The sequence below is a fragment of the Dendropsophus ebraccatus genome, chromosome 12 (assembly GCF_027789765.1).
Source record: "Dendropsophus ebraccatus isolate aDenEbr1 chromosome 12, aDenEbr1.pat, whole genome shotgun sequence".
Classification (NCBI taxonomy): Eukaryota; Metazoa; Chordata; class Amphibia; order Anura; family Hylidae; genus Dendropsophus; species Dendropsophus ebraccatus.
Genome location: NC_091465.1, coordinates 37,194,435 through 37,206,400, shown reverse-complemented (window position 1 = coordinate 37,206,400; position 11,966 = coordinate 37,194,435).

Below are 11,966 nucleotides of genomic sequence, written 5' to 3'. Positions count from 1 at the left end.
GCCCAGCTGAACTACAGCAGGGACCGTCTTATCGTGCGTCCTCTCTCTACCAAGACTTGGATAAGACTCCCTAAGTGTGGGCATGTACCTCTTCCCATGTGACAACTTCCTACAGTGTGTGTAATACCTCCTGTGAGTGGTGGAGAAGAAAGTGCAGAAAAAAGCAAGGAGACTAGAGATAGGTGGAGAACAGAAAAGAGCTCTTATTGGTGTCCAGATTACAAACAAACAATAATTCCTTGTTCACTACAACTGTGCAATATACAAGTGCATATACAAATAATAGCGATATCTAGTGGCAAAACTTAGGCAAATCCCCATAGAAAATCTCTTCTGCTCTGGAAGAGAATCTGCATATACATTTACAAATCACCATGCAGCACTACGTACATGAGCCCTAAGGCTACAGTCACAAGCAGTAATATTGGTATGGAAAAAATGCACACTAGTACTACACTGAAAAAATGTATTAAAACTAGTTAGTTGTAATCTTACAGAAAACAGGAAAATTGAGTCATTCACACATTAGTTCAGGTATACCCCAGGGTATCCCAGTAAAACTATGTTGTTGTTGTTTTGTTTTGTTTTTTTACATTTCTTTGTTATAATAACTTTATTAGAGAAAATGTTTTTACTGACTGTCAGCGGTAAGGGGCAACTTGGCCCCTCTGCTGCCACTAGTGGCTGTGTCAGGAACTGCAGGAATTCAGAAGCCTGGGTCCCAGAACAGTTAAATATAGCTCTTGCTGCTGCCTGCAAATACTCAGACAATGTATATTGTCTATTAGAGTAGACATTGCACTTGGGAAAGGAGCCTGTGTCAGAAGCGCTACTGACGCCGCACAAGGAAGCAGAGCGAGTGGTGAATGACAGTTATCCCTCCTTGTTCTGCTTCAATGTGCCGTGGCTGCAGTGCTTCTCACAAAGGCAACATCCACAAGTGTAATGTCTCTTCTAATGCTAATATGCATTAGAATAGACACTAGAGAAGGCTCAGTATCTGCATGCAGCAGCATTAGGGTCCTTTTAACCATTTAAATGCTACTGTCAAAACTGACAGCAGCATTTAGATGCCGTTAAAAAACTATCCTAGGTCGTCTAGTGTGATGATCAGCCTCCAAGCTGATCACCTCTACCTGCCGGGCCTCAGCGATGCTATGATTCTGATCCCAGCAGCCCTTAGTAATCGAGCACCAGATTCATGGATCAATGTAATATATACCTCCTGCATTGATCCCCATGAGCAATCCCTATGTGCCCCCCAGAAAGACTAAGGGTAGCTTCACACACACACACACACACACACCGTATCACAGCGAATTTTATGCTGCGGATCTGCAGCGGATCCGCAGCAGATTTGATCTAAATTACTGAACACAGCATCAAATCTGCACCATTAAATCTGCTGCAAAAAGTAAAAAAAAAAATAGGGGGGCGGAGTTTAATAAGAAAAACACTCTTACCATATTCAAAGTTTAAATCACCCCCCTTTTCCCATTTTGTATATAAAAATAAATAAATATAAAAATAAACGTATTTGCTATTGCTGCGTGCAAAATCTCCTGAAGTATTAAATTATCACATTCCTGAATAATCACATTGGCTTGCAAAAAAACACAAAACTGCAAAATTGAAGATTTTTGGTTACATCAAATCTGGGAAAAAAAACAGAATAAAAAGTAATCAAAAAGTTGCATATACACAAGCAAACTACCAATAGAAAGAACAGATCATGGGGCAAAAGATGGCAAATAGCCTTATAAACTCAAAAATAAAAGCGTTATAAGAATGGTAATAGAGCAATTTTAGTTTGTTTAAAAAAAAAAAAAAAGGTTTACATTTTTTTTAAAGCAGTCAAATAAAAGTTATATAAGTTGTCTATCCTTGTAATTGTACTGACATGAAGAACATAGATAACATGCCAGGTTTACCATAGGGAAAAAAATGTAAACATGAAACCCACCTGAAATTAAAAACGTCATTTTTTTTTATTTCACCGTGCAAACTATTTTTTTTCCACTGTCATTGCAAAGTACAATTGTTGCCGCAAAAAAAAGGAAACTCTATGGTCTTTTAAACACAAGGAGGAAAAAAACAAAAGTGCAAAAATAAAAAATAGCTTTGTCCTTAAGGGGTTAATGGTTCATAAGATAACATTCATTGTTATTGGCCGGTTACAATAGAATAAACTGCTGGTCTATGAGTGAGATGTATCACATTGACTTTTTTTAGACAGTTCAGTTTAGAATTAGACATGGTATTATACATTACATCACAATTACTGTACTAATCATCATAACCATCATAAAAAGCTCCTAATAATGTGGACGTGGTCACAGCTGTCTTAGTGATCGTTTAACATAATGAATAACTTTTACTTTAAATGACTATACAAAACACAGTCCACTTTAAACCATATGCATTCTGTTGAAAACCACAAAAAAAATTTCTGCAAAACCCACAACTTTTTTTTTTCCTGGGAAAAGTGCCTAAAACACAAGACAGATGTGATGTTCAGCACGTCTCAAAAGTCAGGCGCAACATTTTGAACCTGCCTTATATATGTTCACACAGTTCTTCCAGTCTCTCTTGTTACTTTGCTTTTGGTCCTTTTTTTTTTTTTATTCATTTTTTTAATATCTGTTAACAATTCAAAATGAGGCTGAAAAATGTGTGAACTTTTGGTGGAGATTTTTTTTTTAAAGAGAAAAATGTGTCTAACTCACGTGACGTGTGGCAAGCAGAGATGAGCAAACAGAACCTGTCAAACTCAGGTTTGGATCGAAGTTTGCAAAAAGGTTGAATCAAACGCTACGTCCGTTTCGGGGAGTTCCCCCTTTGTCAAGCGCTTGACAAAGAGGAAACTCCCTGAAACAGACGTAGTGTACTAGTATAACAAGACAGAGCACAGGCACAGCAATGTAATCATCCCATAAGGTATGCTCTCTACGGAGCTAGTCTTTGCAGGTAGATAAAACGAATGTATACCTTGTGGTGTGCTCAGCTATAGTATACAGTCTCTGAATTGGCAATATAATAAAAAGGAGTGCCGCTAATTTCCTTTTTATTATATAGATGTAGTGTACTGATGTCATTCACCTGTCTGGAGTCTTCCTGACACCGGGGAGAAGTGACCCAGACACCGGGGAGAAGTGAGCGATCAGTAAAAAGGTAATTATTGCCAGTAAACGTAAGAATTAAATTTGTACTTTATTTTTGTCTCAATTTTGGTATTGTTAACGAAAATAAGTTGTGTTAAAGGGAATCTGTCACTAGGTTTGTGTCACCTCAAATGAGGGAAGCATATACTAGTGATAGAAATGCTGAACAGATCAGTGTTCAGGAGAATAGGATTCTTGCCCCCCCCCCCCCAACTGCTGATTGACAGTTGACTGCCTATACACAGCCTGGATAGATACCTGCCAATCAGCAGATGGTGGGTGGAGTTTTCTGCTTCATTTGAATATTGGGTGCATACGCATAATGCAGAGGACTACTTATTGTCCGTGTTATTCAGGAAGATATCTCTGGATCAGCTGCACAGGACAATGTAAGTGATGCATCATTCCGTGCAGCTTCTCTGTCACTAGTTTATGCTTCCCTGAGATAGGACAGCATTAACCTACTGACAGAGTCTCTTTAAGTAATATTATAATGAAATGACAGGAGGCAATAAAGAGGCATTCCACCTAAGAGCTAAAAAAATTAAATGCTCCCAAACCTAGTTGGTCTTACTCACCAAATCCCCCTTTGTATTTTGAGCCATATCCCGACTTTCTAGCTGCCGCCATTCCTGATTTTCAAGTTTTTCTAAAAGCTGGTCTACATTCAAGATGGCGCCAGCCAGGAAACTACATTTTCTCATTATGCAGTGCTTCTCCCTGATTGGTCCACTTACATTGTGCCCCCTTGGCTTTCTTTTTTCTGCCCACTGTTGTCATTACTATTGCTCAGTAAGCACAGGACAGTTTTTTTGCATCACATCACTCCATACTATATATTCCATACCAGCTGATGATGTAGCAGAACTGATCTGCACATGATGTAACAGAGCTGATCCACACATGATGACTAGAGATGAGCGAACCGGGTTCGGGTTTGAGTCGATCCGAACCCGAACAATTGGCATTTGATTAGCGGCGGCTGCTGAAGTTGGATAAAGCTCTAAGGTTGTCTGGAAAACATGGATACAGCCAATGACTATATCCATGTTTTCCACATAGCCTTAGGGCTTTATCCAACTTCAGCAGCCACCGCTAATCAAATGCCGAAAGTTCGGGTTCGGATGGACTCGAGCATGCTCCAGGTTCGCTCATCTCTAATGATGACATGATGTAGCAGCTGCCAACTCCATAGAGAATGAATAGAGCCTAAGGTCAGCTGTATTTAAAATAAAGCCGGCGGAGGGTACAGAGGTCGGACCCTTCACAACTTCTTACTTGTAAACTATCCTGTCCCCTATCCAAGTTAGTTTTCAGTAGAAAAACCCTTTAAGTCCATAAACTGCCACTCTGTTCTGTCAGTTTTCAATAGGTATAGAGCAGGGGTGGGGAACCTTTTCCATGTCGAGGGCCGGTCGGGCATTAATAAAATCATTCGAGGGCCGCACTCAATGTTATACCGTGCGCGGCAGTTAGTAGCGGGGGTTTGCAGCACCCGAACAAGGCAAAGTATTGTTCCCCTAATGCCCCTGCTATTGTAGTTAACCCTCTGTGATGCCTCTTGTACCTGATTTGAATCCTTAGTGATGCCCCTGGTAGCCTAGTTAACCCCCCAGTCATGTCCTTGGTGGCCTAGTTAACCCCCCAGTCATGTCCCTGGTGGCCTAGTTAACCCCCCAGTCATGTCCATGGTAGCCTAGTTAACCCCCCAGCCATGTCCCTGGTGGCCTAGTTAACCCCCCAGTCATGTCCTTGGTGGCCTAGTTAACCCCCCAGTCATGTCCCTGGTGGCTTGTTAACCCCCCAGTCATGTCCCTGGTAGCCTAGTTAACCCCCCAGCCATGTCCCTGGTGGCCTAGTTAACTCCTCAGTCATGTCCCTGGTGGCCTAGTTAACTCCTCAGTCATGTCCCTGGTAGCCTAGTTAACTCCTCAGTCATGTCCCTGGTGGCCTAGTTAACTCCTCAGTCATGTCCCTGGTGGCCTAGTTAACTCCTCAGTCATGTCCCTGGTGGCCTAGTTAACTCCTCAGTCATGTCCCTGGTGGCCTAGTTAACTCCTCAGTCATGTCCCTGGTGGCCTAGTTAAAGAAGCAGTTCACTTTTTATTTTTTTCGCCCCCCCGGGTAGCCGCTGTCAAGTATACTTACAAAAGATGATCGGTGTCCCGTTCCCGTCGGTCAGTTCCGTCCCACGGTGCCGTTCACATCGGGCGCGCGCTCACTTCCGCCGGCGCTGTGACTCCTCTTCTCTCCCTTGTCATTTGAACGCCGGAAGTCACGCGCTTCCATAGAAAATGCATGGAAGCGAGGGACTTCCGGCGTATAATCACTGGGCAGAGAAGAGGACTCGCAGCAGCCGGCGGAAGTGAGCGCGCGCCCGATGTGAATGGCACCGCGGGACGGAACTGACCGACGGGAACGGGACACCGATCATCTTCTGTAAGTATACTTGACAGCGGCTACCCGGGGGGGGGGGGGGCGAAAAAAATAAAAAGTGAACTGCTTCTTTAACTCCTCAGTCATGTCCCTGGTGGCCTAGTTAACTCCTCAGTCATGTCCCTGGTGGCCTAGTTAACCCCTCAGTCATGTCCCTGATGGCCTAGTTAACTCCTCAGTCATGTCCCTGGTGGCCTAGTTAACCCCTCAGTCATGTCCCTGGTGGCCTAGTTAACCCCTCAGTCATGTCCCTGGTGGCCTAGTTAACCCCTCAGTCATGTCCCTGGTGGCCTAGTTAACTCCTCAGTCATGTCCCTGGTGGCCTAGTTAACTCCTCAGTCATGTCCCTGGTGGCCTAGTTAACCCCCCAGTCATGTCCCTGGTGGCCTAGTTAACCCCCCAGCCATGTCCCTGGTGGCCTAGGTAACCCCCCAGTCATGTCCCTGGTGGCCTAGTTAACCCCCCAGTCATGTCCCTGGTGGCCTAGTTAACCCCCCAGTCATGTCCCTGGTGGCCTAGTTAACCCCCCAGTCATGTCCCTGGTGGCCTAGGTAACCCCCCAGTCATGTCCCTGGTGGCCTAGTTAACCCCCCAGTCATGTCCCTGGTGGCCTAGTTAACCCCCCAGTCATGTCCCTGGTGGCCTAGTTAACCCCCCAGTCATGTCCCTGGTGGCCTAGTTAACCCCCCAGTCATGTCCCTGGTGGCCTAGTTAACCCCCCAGTCATGTCCCTGGTGGCCTAGTTAACCCCCCAGTCATGTCCCTGGTGGCCTAGTTAACCCCCCAGTCATGTCCCTGGTGGCCTAGTTAACCCCCCAGTCATGTCCCTGGTGGCCTAGTTAACCCCCCAGTCATGTCCCTGGTGGCCTAGTTAACCCCCCAGTCATGTCCCTGGTGGCCTAGTTAACCCCCCAGTCATGTCCCTGGTGGCCTAGTTAACCCCCCAGTCATGTCCCTGGTGGCCTAGTTAACCCCCCAGTCATGTCCCTGGTGGCCTAGTTAACCCCCCCCCCCCCCAGTCATGTCCCTGGTAGCCTAGTTAACCCCCCCCCCAGTCATGTCCCTGGTGGCCTAGTTAACCCCCAGTGTCTGCCCCAAATGAAAAAAATAGACATCCCACTCACCTTTCCTCCGCTCCGACGCTGTCCAGGTCCTCTTCTCCCTCCTCTCTTCTGTGCCGGTCTTCTCCTGCAGCGGCGCGCGATGAAATGACGTCAGAAGACATGCGCCGCGCTGGTGAGGCAGGAGCCGGCATACAACACATCTTCCTGTGTCTGTGCCAGCTCCTGCCTCACCAGCGCGGCGCACGTCACAGGAGGGCAGGAGTCAGAAGATGTGCACCGCTCTGAGGGGAAGGAGCCGGCACTCACAGCATCCTCCTGGCAGCTGTCACAGACACAGGAGGATGCCGTGTGTGTCGGCTCCTTCTCCTCCAGAGCGGCGCATGTCACAGGGGAGCCGCGGGCCACATCCGGAGGTGTCAGGGGCCGGATGCGGCCCGCGGGCCGGAGGTTCCCCACCCCTGGTATAGAGGTAGGTTTTAGTAACTCCCAGAAGTAACAGTAAAGGAAAGCATTTTTTGGGGGGCAGCAATTTTTTTTAGTTAACTACTCAGAGGTCAGGGTTCCTTAGAACAAGGTCTGATAATGAGCAGGTAGCAGGAGGGAAGTGAAACAGGTGTGGACCTATGTAAACCAACAAGGACCTCAGAGTGGCTTCAGTGGAGACAATAGGGACTTGAATAAGTGTCTGCCTTTAAATACAATTATACCCTTTGGTAATGTTTTGTTTTCAAGTGCACCTTGTGCCATTGTAATAGTAAACCAGTCTGTTCGCATTAAAGGAGAAGTCCGGTGAAAATGTTTATTAAAGTATTGTACTGCCCAAGAAAACTTATACAAATCCCCAATATACACTTATTAGGGAAAATGCTTATAAAGTGCTTTTTTCCCTGCTCTTCCTACTGCATCAAGGCTTCACTCCCTGGATAAAATGGGAAACCTAATGCTACAGATGAAGGGGTTTTGATATCCCCCATCTCACCCCCCCCCCCCCCCCTCCCCCGGCGTTTTTTTTTTTTTTTTCTGCCTGGGAGAATGCAGTCCTTTCTTGTTAAAAGGAAATGGTAACCTGTATACAAGAAGGAGCCAATAATCTCAATTATTATCTTAGTATATTTTTACCATTTTGCACAATAAAAAAACAAACATGAACATTTTCTAAGCAATACTTTATTACAAAGTTATATCATCCAAATGATACAATCACAATTTATTATGAGTGCATTCCTACTACAACAAGAACACTTTATTTCAGTTTGAGGCCACAACCACACAACCTCTTTGTTTGGCCGTTTTTTTTTTTGGACAACCATCATGATGGTCAAAAAGAATAGAAGAACATAATTTCGCTGTGTTGAATTGATTCCCTTATGTGTAAGTGTATTGTACAAAGAGACTTCATGGGAACCCATGACAAAGAATGACAATGTTGCTGTACATTTTTAGAAAGCTTCCATGTTTTTCAAATCTTAGGCAACCTCTTTAGTAGGTGTTTTATTTAAACTAATTGACTTACAAAATAGAGCATAGGATACCGCTGTCTAATTTGTAACAACTACTGCTTTCCGAGGCCTACCCATTATCTTGCTCAGTGTTGAGCGAGCATGCTAGGTCGAGCATAGTGCTCGATAGAACATTGGGGAGCTCCATCGAGCTCTATGCTTGACCAAGCAACTCATGGTGCTTGGGTAAAGGTGGCCATATACCTTTAATACTGTCATTTCTCCCACCCGCCGCAGTAACATTGCATTTTTCTTACTGGACTCGGTGCTGGTGCTCAAGTTCTGCCTGCCGCCGATGATTGCTGCCTACCAGGAGCCACCATAGGACACCAGGTTGTGAAGGGCTATGCTGCTAGTCAACACCTTTCTCAGCTCTCAATTCTCAACATCTGTATGGCCAGCCTAAGGGCCCTATTACACGGAACGATAATCGTGTGGGAAATCGTTATATCATTCAAATTTAAACGATGATCGTCCTGTGTAACTGCAGGCAGCGATCGAAAAATCTTTTGCGTGTCATTGATCGTTGATTTAGATCTGACCCTAAAATCATTGCTAATCGTTCGTTGTAATTCCACATTCGTTCACTGTAGTTCTGTAAACGATCGTAGTAGCAATTGTTGTAACGATCGTAACTAACGACTATCGTTCTGTGTAATATGGTGAAAGATTTCAGGCTAACGCTAAACAATTTTGTTTGCAACCGTTTATCATTAATCATCAACCATTAAAAACTGTTGAGTCTAATAGGACCCTAAGAGTTACAGGCCTATGTCTTCCTCACTTTAACAGTCCACTGTTTTCTACTTCATGGTCCAAAGGTTTAATTTAATACTTAGTATATACATAGTATATTGTATCTTATTATAACAGAAATATATAAAAACCTAAAAGCTAATTTAAACAACATCAGGAATGTATTTTAGAAGGAATCTGTTCCAAAAGATAATTCTATACATTTCAGTTACTTTCCAGGCTGAAATGGATGGACCTTTTCACGCACCCTCTTAGGGCATACTGAGATGTATAGCTTCTTGGAGGCCTGTCAAAACCCATTGGCATCAACTATAATGGTTAGGCTACATCTCCATAAATGACAATAACCTACTTTCAAAACCAGGACCACTGAGATTAGCTTTTGGCAACTCAACCTGCCATCTAGAAATGTTTTTGGCAAAACAGAACAACCCTTCTTCACATGTAACTTTACCTTTGAATACCATTGTATCTGGTTATGTATTGTATAGTTCATGCATAGGTATAATCAGGCTGGGATCACACACAGTAAAAGAAAAGCCCTAAAATACTGTAGAGAAAAAATATGTTTTTCTTATGTAATAATGTGCTACATCAAAGTCTATAGAAAAACGGCTGTCTGTGCATAGGCTTTCATGTAGCACATTATTAGATAATGTTATGTCTGTGTTTGTCTGCCCTCTGCTCATGGTGTGCAACTGAGACTGTGCTGGTAGTCAGGTTTTTTTGTCACATGCTTTTGTGTTGTGTGAACACTGTCCTACTCCTGCTATCCTGCTAGTTAATGAATTCCTCACCACACCCATCTGTTACTGCATATTCCCTCTGGTCATTTCACGGTTAACTTGGTCTGATTTTGGTTAGCTCTGTGACTGACAGATCTCCTGCCAGTCAGTCTACTAGTGTTCAGGTGTACTTTGCTAGGGAATCAGGAGACTGGTCCAATGGGCACCTGGTCCACTACACGTTGATCAGCTTCACTCCAGGCAGACACTGGCTATTGAGTTCTGTTCCTGTGAAGTGTCTTATATTATCTTGTATCTTTGATCATCTGCTTTCTATTCTAACTGTCCTTGTTGTCCGCCTCCCCTGATAGTTTTGCCAGTCTTTTGACTACATTGTGTTTGTCTGTCCTCATTTTTTGTAACACCTTCCTAGACTAGGGACTGTAGGCCAGTCATCCGCTGCCACCTTGGGCAGTCCTTGGTAAGTAGGCAGGGACAGTAGGAGGAAACCAGTTTAGGGTCCACAGTCCGTGTCTGCTCTATTGTTTCTGTTGACCTGACTGTCCTATCAGATAAGACATTTTTTTCCCCTCATTTTATGTCCGTCATTTGAATTTATTTTACTTTGTGTGAACCTCGCTCAGTTTATAACATATGTTTTGAGATTTTTTTTTTAAGTACAAAACAAGCAACCAAACAAGAGTAATGTAAAGAAATTGCTAGTAGGAGCCATAGTTACATAATAAAATAACCATAGAAGGAGTACAATTATACAGTGCAGATTATGATGATCTGCAAACTGGAACCAAACATGAACATGAACCAAACTTAGGGTATATGCACACAGTAATTCTGTCAGAAAACTGTGCGGAGTCCACCGCTTGTCCCCGCGAACTCCCGCTTCCCTCTCCGCCGGCTCCATTATATGCTCAGGTGGATTCCGCTGTCCGCCCAAAGAATTGTCATGTCAATTCTTTGGGCGTTTTCCCACAGAATTACTCTGTGTGCATATACCCTTAGGAAGGAATTGGGAGGCGTATGAACAGGTAGGACATAGGTGAGGAAGATGGTAAATAGAGGGAAGGAGGAGTGGACAGGTTAGGAAAGGATTAGAACTCAAGTAACTTGCCAGAGGGCACTGATAATTCATTAATTATGTCAATATTCCCGAAATTTGCATGCCCCCACTTTTAGGATATGGTATTCTCCCGCAGGATGCGCCCAACTATGATGAGATCATGGTTTGAGGCATCAGGTAAAATGGCAAAAAAGAAGTCTAAGATAAGGGATTCAGGGATGCCATGAAACAACAAATATTGCGTCTTGATCTGTCTTCAATGTCAGCATATTTAAGCTCAAGCGATTCTACTACTTCCAGCAAAGCTGAAGTGAAGTCCACAAAGTTGTTATTCGCTGCAGTAAGTTCATACAGTTTATCCTCGATATGCAAAGTGCGTTCTCCAATATCTGTTCTATCATTGTGCACAGGGGTCAGTGCCTGATTAAAATCTCATTGCATGGACAGTTTAGGATCTTCTAGTAATAGACTTATGGCACACTCAGTAATAGTAGTCTCAGTTGTTGCATGTGGGTATAATACATGACTTTGCTTTGCGGTGTGGCTACTCCCATTTTCCATGATAGTGGAGTAGGTTAAGTTCAGCAACTTATCTGATGCATAGGTTGGGGAGCATAAAGAGGATTCCCCTAGTGCGCATCTTTCCTAAAGTAAGCAGAGTGCAGGTAGGAGATCGCCACTCACCTCCATTATAGAAGTGGTTGATGCTGCGGGAATGCTGTGGTTACAGCAGTGTGAAGATCCTCTGTGGTCTGCTGTTGTTGCAAGACAGTGACATCTTGGCCGGTTTCATACGCCAGAAAAAAGCTTGTTAGCTTAAGAGGACTCTTCTTTTTCCGGCCGTTTGCCATCTCTAAGGGTTTACCGAGGTTGGACAGTTGTTTCCAGACCAAGATGGAGTCAGTTTAGGCGGTTTTGTTCCGCTTTGAGCTGATACCAGCAGGAGCACAGGTTTCACACGACTTCTCTCAGGAGCGGCTAGACGGTTAGATAACTATTAGTTATTCTTAAATAAAACTACATTTACCATATTTTTCGCTTGATAGGACGCAACCCTCCACTTGTGTGTCTTAGGAAATTAACATACTATTCCTATGGGGAGGTCTCTGGCTGAGCAGAAGGAGCTTCTGGTCACCAAGGGGACATATCTCCACAGCTGCTGCAGGACATCTACTCGCCAACTCCTGCAGCGGCTGCAGAGATCTGTCGGCGGCTGCTGCTTCACTGCCTTCCACTTGTCTTCCTTC